The sequence below is a fragment of the Mercenaria mercenaria genome, chromosome 6 (assembly GCF_021730395.1).
Source record: "Mercenaria mercenaria strain notata chromosome 6, MADL_Memer_1, whole genome shotgun sequence".
Classification (NCBI taxonomy): domain Eukaryota; kingdom Metazoa; phylum Mollusca; class Bivalvia; order Venerida; family Veneridae; genus Mercenaria; species Mercenaria mercenaria.
Window position 1 is genome coordinate 89,179,753 of NC_069366.1, and position 17,309 is coordinate 89,197,061.

The 17,309-nt window shown below is 35.8% G+C and overlaps 1 long non-coding RNA gene across 2 annotated transcripts in view; it reads right to left on the bottom strand.

Moving 5' to 3' along the window:
• Nucleotides 1-6,140: 6,140 nt before the first annotated feature.
• The window catches only part of LOC128557914 (uncharacterized), a 29,785-nt gene continuing 18,616 nt past the window's right edge, over nucleotides 6,141-17,309 (bottom strand). The window contains exons 4-6 of one of the 2 annotated variants that reach the window (XR_008371503.1): nucleotides 11,499-11,644; nucleotides 10,894-11,009; nucleotides 6,141-6,563 (exon numbers count right to left, since the gene is read on the bottom strand). This is a non-coding gene — a long non-coding RNA (uncharacterized LOC128557914). The remainder of the gene's footprint in view (nucleotides 6,564-10,893; nucleotides 11,010-11,498; nucleotides 11,645-17,309) is intronic. The other variant, XR_008371504.1, reaches the window with a different exon arrangement.

Consider the following 17,309-nt stretch of genomic DNA (forward strand, 5'->3'; position numbering starts at 1 on the left):
CCCAGCTTCGGCGTCGGCGTCTTTCCGCGTCCCCACCTTGGTTAAAGTTTTGGTGCACTTTTTCTTTTTTCAAAATATCTCTGTAATTACTTGATGGATTTGATTCAAACTTAAAATACTTATTCCTCATCATCACCCACATCATCTGACATAAGGGCCATAACTCTGGCACCAATATTTCATGAATTATCCCCCCTTTTCACTTAGATTTTCAGGTTAGTTTTGATGCACTTTCACTCTATCTCTGTTATTACTGAATGGATTTGATTCAAACTTAAAATAGTTGTTCAATATCATCACCCACATCATATGACACAAGGTGCATAACTCTGGCACCATTTTTAGCTCGACTATTCGAAGAATAAGTAGAGCTATCCTACTCACCATGGCGTCGGCGTCGGCGTCACACCCTGGTTAAGTTTTTCGTACCAGTCCACTTTTTGACAAAGTCTTTTGAGATAAAGCTTTGAAACTTTCAACACTTGTTTACCATCACCGTGTCCAGTTGTAGGCAAGAGTACATAACTCTGTCAAGCATTTTGTCTGAATTATGGCCCCTTTTGACTTAGAAATCATGGTTAAGTTTTTCGTACCAGTTCATAATTTGGCAGTCTTTTGAGATAAAGCTTTGAAACTTTCAACACTTGTTTATCATCACCGTGTCTAGTTATAGGCAAGAGTACATAACTCCATCAAGGATTTTGGCTGAATTATGGCCCCTTTTGACTTTGAAATCTTGGTTAAGTTTTTCGTACCAGTTCATATTTTGACAAAGTCTTTTGAGATAAAGCTTTGAAACTTTCAACACTTGTTTACCATCACCATGTCCAGTTATAGGCAAGAGCACATAACTCCATCAAGAATTTTGGCTGAATTATGGTCCTTTTTGACTTAGAAATCTTGTTTAAGTTTTTCGTACCAGTTCATATTTTGGCAAAGTCTTTTGAGATAAAGTTTTTAAACTTTCAACACTTGTTTACCATCAGTTATAGGCAAACATACATAAATCCATCAAGGATTTTGGCTGAATTATGGCCCCTTTCTACTTAGAAATCTTGGTTAAGTTTTTCGTACCAGTTCATATTTTGTGTAAAGTGTTTGACATATGGCTTTGAAACTTTTATCACTTATGTATTATAATAGTCTTTATCTGTAGAAAAGAGTACATAACTCTATCATCAATTTTGGCTGAATTACGGTCCTTTTTGGACTTGGAAATCTGTTGTCTTTTCATACAAGTCCATGTTCTGTCAAAACTACTTGACATATAGCTTTTAAACTTTGAACACTTGTTTATCATTATGATTTCCATCTGTAGGCAAGAGTACATAACTCGGACAACTATTTTGGCTGAATTATGGCCCTTTTTGGACTTTGAAATTGGTTCACACTTTGCCATTTAGTGCAAGACTTATTGAAATCCACAGATACTGGAACATTGTTATTCTAATCTATTTTTTTCTTTTGTTTGAATATCTGTGTTAATATTTTGACCCCATTCTTCAATCAATTCTTCGAATAGTCGAGCGCGCTGTCATCAGACAGCTCTTGTTTCATGAATTATTCCCCCTTTTTACTTAGAATTTCAGGTTAAAGTTTTGGTGCACTTTCACTCTACCTCTGTTATTACTGAATGGATTTGATTCAAATTTAAAATAGTTGTTCAGCATCATCACCCACATCATATGACACAAGATGCATAACTCTGGCACCATTTCTTAATGGATTATTCCCCCTTTTTACTTAGAATTTCAGGTTAAAGTTTTGGTGCACTTTCACTCTACCTCTCTTATTACTGAATGGATTTGATTCAAACTTAAAATAGTTGTTCAGCATCATCACCCACATCATATAACACAAGATGCTTAACTCTGGCACAATTTTTCATGAATTATTCCCCTTTTTACTTAGAATTTCAGGTTAAAGTTTTATGCACTTTCACTCTATCTCTGTTATTACTGAATGGATCTGATTCAAACTTAAACAATTGTTCAACATCATTACCCTTATCATATGATGCAAGGTGCATAACTCTGGGACCAATTTTGTATGAATTATTTCCCCTTTTTACTTAGAATTTTAGGTTAAAGTTTTGATGCACTTTCACTCTGTCTCTGTTATTACTGAATGGATTTGATTCAAACTTAAAATAGTTGTTCAACATCATCACCCACACCATATGACGCAAGGTGCATAACTCTGGCACCAAGTTTTTATTAATTATTCCCCGTTTTTACTTAGAATTTTAGGTTAAAGTTTTGATGCACTTTCACTCTGTCTCTGTTATTACTGAATGGATTTGATTCAAACTTAAAATAGTTGTTCAACATCATCACCCACACTATATGACACAAGCTGCACAACTCTGGCACCAATATTTAATGAATTGTGCCCCTTTTTGCTTAGGACATACTTATATAGTGTTTTGATACATTTTATCTTTACCTCTCTTATTACTTTAAGTTGATATTTATGACATAGACTCAGGCTATTGTGCAATATCTTCATCCACAATCGGAGTCATTAAACACTCCAGTGACAGCTCTAGTTTCCTCAGATGTGCCCAGTTTCACTATCCAGCATCGAAATAGTCGAGCACGCTGTCTCCTGTGACAGCTCTTGTTACATTACATACTTTGTGCAAGTTTTTCTATAAATTAATCAATTCTAAAATTATGGTTGCCAATGCTTTTAATAAAGTTAAAGTGTAAGATTGTAATAAAACTTATAAAACTAACCCATACAGGTTTGAAAATATCACAGGGAAGCTTAAAAACATTAGATCATATTAAAGGTGGAGTGTATTTAGACATAATTACTGTCAATTGTGACATATTATTTTAGTAAACATGTTAGAACTAGATTTACTAACTTGTTTTGTCTTCATTGAATTGAAGTGAAGAAAAAAATAAGACAAAATTTAACGGATCTGGGAATCGAACTTGTGACGAAAAAATATAATACGAATACTGTAACCGCACTTGGCCAACGAGAAATCACTGACTGCATCATAGACATACTAAGTGTACTGACTTCATTTTATGTTATTGTTTTGTTTGTTTTTATTTCAAAAAGTCGCAACAGTGTTCGATACCTATAAGTGTGTCGCTCTGTTGGTTATCACGTGATGTCTGCCAACGGGAATTCCATTTTTTTTATAAACTGGGAAACCCTTATCAGAAATTGTAGACAAATGTTTTTATCTTAAATTTATTAGGAAAACAACGATTTTCAACAGAATATGATTAAAAATACATTGTAAGAACATCGAATATATGCAGCATGTCGGTGAATACAGCAAACATTTGATTTTTTAAAATCTTACACCACGATGTGTGGGTTAGTCGCTTTAAAATGAATTGAGAGATGTTTTATATAGCTGTGTCAGCTCATGCATATTAATGAAAGTAGTCCAGCAACATACAATACGGAAAATACAATACGGGATTTTTTTCAGCCTGTTCGTATTTCCTTGTGAAATACAAGGCTTTATTTTTGACAGAATTTATGTAGGTATATAACAACAATTTATGAATTCTCAGATTTTTATATCAGTTATCATTCTGAAAAAATATATAGCATACAGTACTGTAGTGTTTTAACTTTATTTATACAATCATGATGGGCAGTTATTTGTCAAGTGTAATAATTTCACGAGGGCATCATGTTTTCAGAAAAATCGCAATAAGAAAATCTGGTATAGGAATATTGCTGTTAAACTATTGCAAAATCAGGCCAGCAGTTTCACAGTAGATGAACTTCAAAGTTTTCTATATAGCTATATAAACTAGATGCCCATGGGCAACATGTCGAGCCCGCCAGCTGTCAAAAGGACTAGGAGTTGCACATGACACACTGTCTCATTGAGGCAAACATTTATGCCAAATAAAAAATGATTGCAAAAAGTTACAATAGAAGTTATTTATAGTAAAAACAAAGGGAAGTAAATCTTTAAAAAAAATCTATGTCCACACAAAAATCCTTACCAGTACACCTCAAAATTGGATGTAACATGCATACTGTACTACAGAAAAGTGGGTCTTGATTTTTCCCTATGACCAGTAATAAAAAAGTTACAATATAAACTATTAACTTATAGTAACAACAAAGGGACATAATTCTAGGTTCTTGCCCAAGACACTCCGTCTCATGATGGTGAACATTTGTGCCAAGTTACATCAAAATCCATCCATGCATGAAGAAGAAATGCTCTGGACAAAGTCATTATTGAATTTAACCTTTGACCTCCAAGTGTGACCTTGACCTTTGAGATAGAAACCTGCGGTTTGCGCATGACACTCTGTCTCACTGAGGTTAACATTCATGCCAAATATAAATGAGATTGCACCATGCATGTCAAAGTTATGGTACGGACAAACAAATCCAGATGGACGCACGGACAGATGCACGCACATACACCGAACAGCCATTTGGACAACTATGTCTTCGCTTCCGCAAGCGGGCTCAACAAAAATCAAATAGAGACTGTAGCATCTCTATACAAACATTCTGACAAAGTTTTATTAAGAGGGTGTAGAAAATGTGGTCTCTAGAGTGTTAACAAAGTTTTCCAAATATTAGACCTAATGACCTAGTTTTTGATCCAAGATTACCTAGCCATAAACAGACACTTGTCCAGATTTTACTGATAGTAGCATTCTTATCAATTTTCATTAAGATCTGGACAAAACTGTGACCTCTAGTTAAATTATTGATGACTGACAATGATGATAGACTACAGACGCAGAGTGATCACAATAGCTCATTGGGAGGCAATCTAAACAAATACAAATACCTGTTTATACTTATTCTACCAATACTGCCTGGAAACCATAACAATAACAGAAATAATGTATCTACAAGGTGGCACTGAACAACCTACTTAATTCTTTTACCTGTTGTTCAATAAACAACTACCTACCTTTAAAGTGGTCATTGGGTTTAAATCATTCAAAATGACTATTGACCATCATCAATATCCTATTACCCTTGCCTTTGTCTCAGTCAATAGTTTTTTGATGAGGGTCTATAGTCATTTATTTGGCTGTATAATTTTAACTGTTGAACACTTAAGGTTGATAGTTGTACAGTATTTCCAGAGGACCAATGGTCAATAGTACATACCTATTGAATTACTTGCTAGTCAATAGTCAAAACTATAATCTGAGGTCAAAAGGACCAAGGGCAAATGTTTTGACAATTCAGTAAGTGTTTTATTACAGGACACAAGAAATTCATTTTCACACTTTTGTTTTACTACATAACATCAGAAATATTTCATATTTTTTCCTTCAAATTTTGACTTTAGCTAAGCAAACTTTAGTGTGGAACTACAGACTGGTCAACAGTACAAACTATGGAGTTACGAAATAATGAACTAGTATCAATGCAAGTTGTTTACAGATCCTTCAGTTTATGAAAAATTGTTCAACATTTTCAAAAATGAAAGTCAGAAAAGCATCATTTCCAGTTTTAATTATTACTTTTTTGCAGTAAACTTCAAGAAAACAGATGGAATAGATCAACTAGCCAAAAATTAGGAAGTCAGTTACAATATTTTTGTAGTAAAGATTCAACTGCTAAAATTTACAAAAGTCATGCAATACAGTTGAAAGTAAAAGTAAGTCATATAGCTAGGAACTACCGGTATGTAACTTGTGACATAAATAATGATTTTCTTTGTAAAAGTCCTTTAAATTGTTGTAACATATCTTCAGGTTGAAAAAGCTGTTTCTTTTTGCACTTTCTGAAAACTTTTAAAAAAGCAATTACTGTGTCTTGTATATTTAAAAGACATCACATGTTTGACGTTGCGGGAGTGAAATAAAGCCATTACATAAAAGTGATAATACACTAGTGTAATAAAGCTTTGACGTCGACGTCACTTATAGTATAGGAAACGTTGGTCAAATTGACTTGTTTATAATAGTTAAAGAAAGTAGAATTTCTGTGTTTCGGCAGGAAAAGCTAACATGTGATAAAAAGAATATTACATTTCATGGCCTCAACGCGAAACTAGTCTATCTGCTTCTATTTCTATATACACATAGACTAGTTTCGCGTTGAGGCCACGATTTGTGACTTTCCAAACTGACTTTATTAAACTCGTTGTATAAAATTATTACAATGCTCAGCTGAGCCTCGCATTTTATTGTTTTATTAATCTTGTTTAATAACTTCATTTAATATGAAAAGACACTCGTGTAGTATCCTCTTTGATAATGTCACTTAGTACGTTTTTAAAAAAATCTTTGTAACATAAAAACCTTTTTCTTTCTTTCATTTTGTTATACAAACTTGTCTCCAATATAGTTTTTTTCCAGATCATAATGTGTTGAATAGAAAAGCCTTTGACTGAAAACAATATACATGCAGTCTTAAGTCAATGTCATTTTTAAACTTTAATAAAAAAAAAAAGATTATAAAATCAGCCAATTGAATCTCCAGACTTGAATCTTGGGCAGAATGTCACCACTCTTGAATCTTGCCAACTTGTCTGATTGTGTTGTTCCTATATTTAGAATGGCTGTGGGTTTCCTTGGACACTGGCTGCTCCTGCAAATCTGTAATCAGAGAATATACATATACCTGAAAATGAAATATAACAGAATCATAAAATATTGTCACCATACAATTTTGTGTTTCTTGGCTGTTTTATGCAGACATATGACATCTAATATCGCAAGGACTTCCAAGTTAATATCTATCCTCACCACCTCGATTTCCTAGTGATAGAGAGTCAGCTTCGAGTGCAGGAGGTCATGGTTTCGATCCCTGGCCGCGACATACCAAAGATGTGAAAAATTGTACCAGTAGCTCCCTTGCTTGGCACTCAGCATTAAAAGGGAAACTTGCCTCTTCTCTCATACCCTCATGGAGGTGGATTCCACCAGGAATGCGGAGTCCAGAGTGATTAATATAAGTTGTAGAACTTGGTTCACAATCGACCTAAAATAAATTATGTATAACCTACTATCTATTAGTGTAGTGATAGTTTTCTAGCAAAAATGAAACATTACATGTTTGTGTATCTGGTTGTCAAGAATGTCAAAATGAATGTTAAAATTTTACATGATTTTTATAACATTTTGTCTTGTGTGCACAAAGACCTACTAGTGAAAGGTATAGTACAAACGGAACAAGCCCGTCCACTTAGCTAAATAGGGAGAGCCCATATCTATGGATCTCGGGGTTGAGTTCCAGCCCTGAGCAAGGCATATGTTCTCCATGAGGATTTGATAAAAGACATTGCATCTAAAATCATTTGTCCTCCACCTCTGATTCATGTGGGGACGTTGGCAGTTACTTGTGGAGAACAGGTTTGTACTGGTACAGAATCCAGGAACACAGGTTAGATTAAATGCTGCCATTACATAACTGAAACACTGTTAAAAAACGGCATTAAACCCAAAACAAATAAACGTACAGAACTATTCAAATATTTTATACGAGTAGATTGAACAAGAGAGGTCATTAGACAGACACAGAGGCGGGGTGGTATAATGGTTTCAACGGGGTTACAACCACACCATCTTATATGACATCAGTACTGGTTTTCCCAGGATGTGGACTCCATTTTAGTTCAAATAAGCTTGAATCTTTCATAAAAATAGGGTTATGGGCTAAAATCACAACCTGTAATACTATTCAAATGCAGGGTCAGGCACTTTCATACTCATCCACTGAGAAACTCTTAGGAGTGCATGTTGATAAACATCTAAACTGGAAGTATCAGGTTGAACAAACCATGAAAAAATGCAATACATATTTATATTTTCTGTTACGAATAAAATCTTTCCTAAACTTACACTCCCGAAAGCTATTTTTCAATGCCTATATTTTGCCACATCTTATTGCTGCACTATATGGGGAAACTGCAGTGACGAGCTTCTAGAAACTGTTTTGAAATTCCAAAAACGTGCTGCAAGAATTATTCTTGACAAAAAATTTGATGCCCCATCCGCTGAATTATTTACAAAATTGAAATGAATGACTTTTTTTGACCGAATTAAATACAAAAAAGCAATTCTAGTATATAAATCGATTCATGACCAATGTCCTAATTATCTTACTTCAAAATTTACTCAAAAGCAAACATCTGATCGTGAACTTAGATCTAGAGAAAATGATGAACTAGTAGTACCTATGCCAAAAAAGGAATTTTTCCGCAAATCTTTGCACTATTCTGGAACAGTTATCTGGAATAACATACCTAAATATATACGTACTTCAGACACCCTGGAGAAATTTAAAAGATCGTACCTTCAGTGGCAATACTCTGACAGTACAATAAGTACATAATTGCAATCAAATGTCAGGAAATACTGTCTCTACCATCTCTCTCCATTTTCATTGTAAATAGTTACTTCAGTTGTTAAATTAGTGTCCTGTATTGTATATAATCTTTCATTCTCATATTATTTTTCTGATAACATTAACTTTGTGTGTTTTATTTTGTCATATTTTTATCCATGTTTGTATATAGCCATGTATATGTGGACCATATTGTAAATTGGCTTAGCCAAATATGTTATCCACTATAAATAAAGTCGTTATTATTATTATTATTATTATTAAAACAAGAGCTCACAGAACAAGAAATGCCCCCTTTGATGCATTCAGTAACTGCACAAGGAACAGAAATTATTTGGTCACTGTGTACTGGACATTTGATGTACTGGCCTCAAATAAATAATTATGGGTCATTTACCAGTCATAAGTGACATCCGTATCAAATGTGATCCAAGCGTGCTCAAGTTATCGTCCGGAAACCGTTAAACTTTTCCGGGTCACTGTGACATTGTCCTTTGACGTACTGACCTCAAAATCAATAGAGGTCATCTGCTGGTCATGACCAACCTCCCTATAAACTTTCATGATCCTAGGTCCAAGCATTCTCAAACTACCATCCGGAAACCGCTTAACTGTTCTGAGTCATTGTGACCTTGACCTTTGACCTCAAAATCATAAGAGATCATCAGCTGGTTATGACCAACTTCCTAGATCCAAGCGCTCTTGAGTTATCATCCAGAAACTGTTTTACTGTTCTGAGTCACTGTGACCTTGTCCTTTGACCTACTGAACTCAAAATCAATAAGTCATTTGTTGGTCAAGATGAACCTCCCATTTAAGTTCAGTGATCCTAGGCCTAAGCGTTTTCAAGTTATCGTCCTGAAACAGTTTATATTTTCCAAGTCACTGTGACCTTGACTTTTGACCTACTGAACGCAAAATCAATAGGGGTCATCTGCTGGTCATGATCAACTTCCTTATCAAGTTTCATGATCCTAGGCCCAAAGGTTCTTGAGTTTTCATCCAGAGGCCGTTTAAATTTTCCGGGTCACTGTAATCTTGACCTTTGACCTACTAACCTCAATCAATAGAGGTCACCTGCTGGTCATGACCAACCTCCCTATCAACTTTCATGATCCTAGATCCAAGCATTCTTGAACAATAAATTTGTGTAAACTAAAAAGAAAACCTAAGAAGTGAAGTACTCTTGGCTGTGACCTTGACCTTGGGTGTAAAAATCTGACGCATGTACATGGCACACCATTTCTCAACATGATTTCAATTTGTGTAAAGTTTCATTGAAATCCCTTGAACTGTTTAAAAGTGATAGCTCAAGATACCAAGTGCTTAGCAGGGATGAATAAGCTAACTAATATACATATGACACTGTGATTAAAAGAAGGTATTAACAAGAGCTGTCACACCAGACGGCGTGCTCGACTATTTCGATGCTGGATATTGAAACTGGGCACATCTGAGACAGCTTGAGCTGTCACTAGACTGATTAATGACTCCAATAAGAACGAAGATATTGGACAATTGCTTGAGTCTGTGTCAAAAGTGTTAAGTAGTAAGAGAGATAAAGAACATTAAGTAAGACAGTATAATTCTAAGCAAAAAGGGGGATAATTCATGAAATATTGGTGCAAGTGATTTTTGCATTTTGTGTCATATGATGTGGGTGATGTGGAATGACTATTTTAAGTTATAATCAAATCCATTTAGTAATAACTGAGATATAGTGAAAATGCATCAAAAGTCTAAGTAAAAGGTGGCATAATTCATGAAATGAGCCGTGCCATGGGAAAACCAACATAGTGGGTGTGCGACCAGCATGGATCCAGACCAGCCTGCGCATCCGTGCAGTCTGGTCAGGATCCATGCTGTTCGCTTTTAAAGCCTATTGGAATTGGAGAAACTGTTAGCGAACAGCATGGATCCTGACCAGACTGCGCGGATGCGCAGGCTGGTCTGGATCCATGCTGGTCGCATACCCACTATGTTGGTTTTCCCATGGCACGGCTCAAATATTTGTGCCAGAATTATGGACCTTGTGTCATATGATGTGGGTTATAAGGTGGAACAACTGTTTTAAGTTTGAATCAAATCCATTTAGTAATAACAGAGATAGAGTAAAAATGCATCAAAACTTTAACCTGAAGTTCCAAGTAAAAAAGGGGGGATAATTCAGGAAATCTGGTGCAAGAGTTATGGCTCTTGAGTCATATGATGTGAGTGATGATGTTGAATAACTATGTTAAGTTTGAATCAAATCCATTTAGTAATAAATGAGATAAGAAAGTGCATGAAAACTTTAACCTGAAATTGTAAGTAAAAGGGGGCATAATTCATGAAATATTGACATGACAGTTATTGCCCTTGTGCCATATGGTGTGGGTGATTATGAGGAATAACTATTTTAAGCAGGAAACAAATCCATCAAGTTATTACAGAGATTAAGTGAAAGTGCATCAAAACTGTAACCAAAGTGTGGACACAGAAGGACTCTGACGCTGGGTCCAGTAGGACAGCTCTCCATTCTTTGTATAGTTGAGCTAAAAATCTTCCAGACATCAGTTCCTTTGTAATGGAGAAAAATACCTGTAACAAGGTTCCAGCAAAATGTAAACTCTCTCTCCCTAACTGTCTCATGTTAAAACTCTACAACTGGCTTCGTCAAATTATTACCAAAAATGTATTTTCTGGTTTCAATGGGCCTGAGAATGTTATGATACACTTGATTAATATGTGACAACTTTTAACATAACTGAAGGTAAGAGAAATATTAAAATTATTAAAATATTTTTAATGGAGACATCATTGAATATAACATTAATAGTAACTCATTAGCCAATATTATTTGAGTCAATACTTTATGACCCAGAGTACAGAAAAAATCGATTAACATCAAGTTAAAATTGTGTTAGTGTCCAAACCCCTTTAAGAGCTTTACCACATAACACACTATACAAAAGTTTGTTTTAATTTTTTAATATAATGCTGGTTTATATTCACTCCTTTCCTAATGTAACTGTCATGCTGTTTGTGGAAGTACTGGAAAAATGTCAAAAGCATTCTAAAACAAGTTAAAAACACAAAACTGGGTTCTAATTGCTGGTCATTCCATTTATACATTATAAAATTAGCATTTACTGGTAATGACTTCATGTGAGAAATACTCCATCATAAACTTTAAATCAGATTACCTTTAAATTATTTGTTTCTGGGAAACTTGGACCTCAGCAACTGGTGCTATTTTGTCAACTGTGCACTCCAGTTCTGGTCATACAAATCACTGGGCACCTGCACCTCAAGAGGTGTCATTTTATGATCTGAGTATAGAAACATCACTCTGAGAAATAAAATTCTTTATTAATTACAGTGTCAACTATAGAATTCTAAATCTAAATAACATGAATAATGTAGTCAAATACCGTTACCTTGATATTCAAGGGACTGCAAAAATTTCATTGACGTATCCGAATGATATCGTCTATCTAGGACTACATTTTGTATCGGTATAGGAAGTCTATATTATCGGAACGAGGCTCAATGTAATGCTGATAAGCCAAAATAAGGAGCAGGCTTCGTTATGCTGCCCAAAGAGGCTCTTGAAGGGGAAATGACTCACTCTACTAAACCTAATAAAAGAAGGGCCTCATCATGGGATATCATTGGCCTCTTTAAAACTCGGCTGAATATAACTATATACAACCTCCACATATAAGAATTATTGTGGTACATGATTTGTGGTCAGTTTGCTACAAACACAGTAAGAATACACTCAATGGCTTTAAAATGCCCATTCTATGCATTCAAGAAGATAATCATAATGTATGTATGCATAATAGATAAAGATATAATGGTGGAAATGTGTCTGTGCTAAAGGAAGTGCGACTACTGTTCATATTGCTCATATTCGGATAAGTATCATTTGGATATAGGTTGCTGTCGCTGGATAGGAATAGTAAATATCTGTTTGTCTTTACATTGCTACAAAAAACTGACCATATTGTCCAATGATAAAAGGGTTAATTCATTTTCTACATTGCAACACGCCAAAGTAGGTGAAGTTGACGTAATGTAAAATGTTAACATAGTGGTATTAAACAAAAAATCCAAAAGCCGCAGCCTGTCCACTACAATTTTGGTGACTGACTCTCCTATTGATTTGTAGCATTTCAATAAAAGTTTCGAAAACGCCTTTAAATAAAAGTCGGGAAATTTTGATGAAAACGTTGCTTATAATCTCGGTATCGACGCCAACAGGTAATAACATTTAATTATTATAGATGCGTGGTATGAACTTTATTTGTGAGATACAACACAAGCTACGCATGCATAGGCGGCAATGGTCATGCTTCAAGTATCACAGAAGGAACCACAATATTATATCAGATTTAATGATTAATAAGGCAAATACAAAAACTACTTGAATACATCTTGAAAGAATGAAATATCTGCCATACAAGGATGAGAGCTTATAAAGTCCTTGAGGGTTTATCAAGTGTAATCTTAATGCAACTGTATTAAATTAACTTACCCTTGTACTGTCTTAACCTTAGAACACTATTATTTAAAGACGTTTATCCAGTCTGACTTTCTAAAAAGCTATTGGACGATTGAGATATATAGTACTTCAGCTTTCGAAGTCTCTACCAGAATCACTAGAATAACAAGGTTTTCATCCTTGTATCCTTTGACCTCTAAGTGTGACCTTGACCTTAGAACTTGGGACCTGGTTCTTGCGCACGCCACTCCATCTCGTGGTGGTGAACATTTGTGCCAAGATATATCAAAATCCCTCCATGCATGAAAAAGATATGCTGCAGACAATTTTTTTAATGAAAATATGATAAAGGGGAATAACTCCAAAAGTAGGCAAGGTAGAGTTATTGTTCTTGCACACTGCACTTCTTCCTAATGTGTTCTATCAGTGTATGAAGTTTGAAGAAAATCCCTCCAGTACTTTTGGAGTTATGCTCTGGACAAAATTTTTAAAGAAAATATGATAAAGGGGAATAACTCAAAAAATAGGCAGGGTAGAGTTATTGTTCTTGCACACTGCACTTCCTCCCAATGTGTTCTATCAGTGTATGAAGTTTGAAGAAAATCCCTCCAGTACTTTTGGAGTTATGCTCCGGACAATTTTGTTTAAGAAAATATGATAAAGGGGAATAACTCAAAAAATAGGCAAGGTAGAGTTATTGTTCTTGCACACTGCACTTCCTCCCAATGTGTTCTATCAGTGTATGAAGACTGAAGAAAATCCCTCCAGTACTTTTGGAGTTATGCTCCGGACAAAATTTTTTAAGAAAATATGATAAAGGGGAATAACTCAAAAAATAGGCAAGGTAGAGTTATTGTTCTTGCACATTGCACTTCCTCCCAATGTGTTCTATCAGTGTATGAAGTTTGAAGAAAATCCTTTCAGTACTTTTGGAGTTATGCTCTGGACAAAGATTGTTGCGGACGCACGGACGGAGAGCATTTCTAATATCCCCTTCGCCTTTGGCGGGGGGATAAATTATCTGCATCACTGAATGTTTCACTATTTAAATAGCATTCGTGCATCTATATTGAGAGATTGAGGTTTTATGACAGTCACAGAATATTTTACAGCGAGGTGAGCTCCAGGATGTTGCAAATGGTTATTCTGATGTACAATTACAACAGATTTGGGGGAGGAATATTGTCTTCCGGGATTGTCGTCAGTACAAGCCTCTAAGAGTTTGGATCATTGCTCCATCAAAATGTGATGGCATCAAAGTTGAAGGGTCTTGGACAAAAGCACTCTCCATATGCTCGTTTGTATGTATGCTCTTTTGACATTATCAACGAAAGAGTCTGGTGTGGGTAAGAATGATTTTAGTTTGATCATCATATATTAATTACCCAAATGTCATAATATTATCCGATATACTTTCAGCTCCTGTCTTACCCTAACAGGCAGCAATGAAACAGCTTCTTCAAAAACCTTGTTCATATCTGCATTGACATATCCACTTTTGTTCATTTTGAACTCTGTTGTCAGCTGTTTGGAAACGGCTGTCTTTCCAATGCCACTTAGCTTGGATACATTATCGCATCCAGACAGAAAGGGCATGAGCAGGCATAATAGCTGAAATTTTTATGTATCTTACATGTTGCTGCAGATTCCTCTCTTGTCCATTAAGCACCTTCCATCAGTATTAATATTCTGCTCCCTGAATCCTGTGTTAGTCAGGACCATATGTTATGCCTGTAATTATGTCATGGTATCAAGTTTATGATAAACAAGGTTCAACTGATAGAGCACAACAAAGACATGGCCATGGGGTTACCTGCAAGCTTAAGTCACAAGTTGACAAACACAGGATTCTTAAAGATACAAATTTTCATTGATAGATTTAAGGTCTATCAAGGAGGAAGCTGATGTCATAATTCAACATCAGTTGGTGTGTGAGCAGAATTTGTAACAGTGACATGTGATGACAAATTCAGATTTGTTTTGACGATGCACTTTTATGTTTTGTTGCTGCACGTTTATGCACTGAATGATTTGTCATGCTCTCTGCTGATGGAGGAACCTGTGCTCAGCAGACAATATTGTAGCAACATGTAAGACTATAAGGATGTTATATGACTGTCTGTGTAAGACAGGGTTCTCCAAAACCCGAGGGGCAGCGTGGTATGGAAAACTGAGCACCAACTTTTTAATCACGCTGTCCTGAAGGTTGGGAATCAACTGCCTTACTCAGGCAGTCAGGTGAGATCATTTTTCTTGCCTACTGTTGATATTACAGAAACCTTTTCAAAGATATTATACATTAAAAATTGCTCAGACACAAAATCATCATAATACGACGTCAAATTCTGACATCAGTATGCGCACATGTTCTCCAGCCTATCAGTCCCCGCGTGGTGGCAAGAAACATTTGAAGTTATTATATTCCAGCTCTTAGCATATGGTACCCTGTCAATTAGATGCTATATGTTGCTAAACTATGTTGCACTGGAAATGCAACCGTTGAAAGGTGAAACGAGAATGCATTCTAGACAAACTTGGAGATGTAGATGGGATATGAACAAGGTCTTTGGAGAAAGTATCAGTTTTTGTCGCCTGTTATGAAATGATTGGAACTTAAAGGTTGTCTGATATCAGGAATGATATTTGGACATGTAAAATGAGAAACCAAACTGCTCAAACAACAATCGTTACCACTTGTATTGGAAGCATTCAATGAGAATGTTAAGAGCACACGTGCAGACATGCATATGATGGAGTGATTTTGGACCGTGACACCCTTTAAAGTCTGAAGCTATCAGTTTTAAATGGAGCAAGGATACAACTCTTAAGAGGTTTGTACCACTGACAATCTTTGAAGTTAACCCGCACCCTGACACCATCATTGTCCTAAAGTTCATCCTTTCTGGATCCCAACAACCATGTGCAACATCCCTCTTGCGTACTGTAGCTCACCTCGCCTGTACAATATTATGTAACTGCTGTTAAAACTGTAGCTGTCAAAAAAAAATTAGCGAAGGATAAACAATGTAGCTGAAATACTGTGATGCAGATGGGACTCTTAAGTGATTCTAAAAGGGAATAGGAAAACTTTACAAATATATACATGCCAATCGTTCAATAGCTCTTTGGAAAGTCATACACAATATATCATATATAGCTAGCAGTGTACTTTTTTAACATACAGAATACAAACATGAAACAAGGGTCAGTAAATTTTATACAGTAACATTGCAATGACACTTCATATATAATTGCTGGCATTTATAGCACATTGTTTTGCAAATCATACCTACTTCTTATATACATTTTATGTTCAAGTTGTTATGCTTTTGAATAAGAATATCCATTTTATCCACCCCTTTAGTATGAAATGAGAAAATGGTAAAATAAACATAAACAAGAGATCACAGAGTGATCTTGGCGCCCACCAATGTGCCATTTTTGAGTGTTCCAAATTTCAAGACTTACTGACTAGCTCAAGGTCAAATTTCATTTCCGTACACAACACTGTGCATGTGGTCCAAATTTGAAAGCTGTAGCTTGAGAAATGTGAAAGTAGGTCACTAGGTCAATCTTAAGGTCAAAGTTCATTTCGGTACACAAAACTATGCAAGTGGTCCAAATTTGAAGGCTGTGCTTGAGAATGTGAAAGTAGGTCACTAGGTCATGTGACCCCAGGGCGGGGCCATATTTGACCTAGGGGATAATTTTAACAAACTTGGTAGCGAAGCACCAGCGATGCTACATTACAATATCAAAGCCCTAGGCTTTGTGGTTTGGACAAGAAGATTTTCAAAGTTTTTCCCTATATAAGTCTATGTAAACCATGTGACCCCGGGGCGGGGCCATATTGACCCTAGGGGGATAATTTGAACAATCTTAGTAGAAGTCCACTAGATGATGTCACATACAAAATATCAAAGCCCTAGGCCTGTGGTTTTGGACAAGAGGTTTTTCAAAGTTTTTCCTATATAAGTCTATATAAACCATGTGACCCCCGGGGCAGGGCCATATTAGACCCAGGGAAATAATTTCAATCATCTGGTAGAGGACCACTAGATGATCCTTCATACCAAATATCAAAGCCCTAGGCTCTGTGGTTTTGGGCAGAAGATTTTCAAAGTTTTTCCCTATATAAATCTATGTAAATTATAGAAATAAACAAAGGGCCATAACTTACTAAAAATTTGTTGAACCAGTCTGATTTTCAGGGGGACACAACTAGGGTACAATACCTCATTCTGACAAAGTTTGGTCAAAATCCCCCTGGTAGTTTCTGAGGAGATGCGATAACAAGAAATTGTTAACGGAAGGACCGACGGACGGATGGACGGACGGAAGGACGCCGGACCACGGACGCAGAGTGATTTGAATAGCCCACCACCTGATGATGGTGGGCTAATAAACATCTGAAGCAAATCTCACAAGCTGTTATTTGTCTTCATAATAACCTTAGATATAATACAGACTTCAGTCTATTTGCAATAAATCCAGAGGCTAACTTATA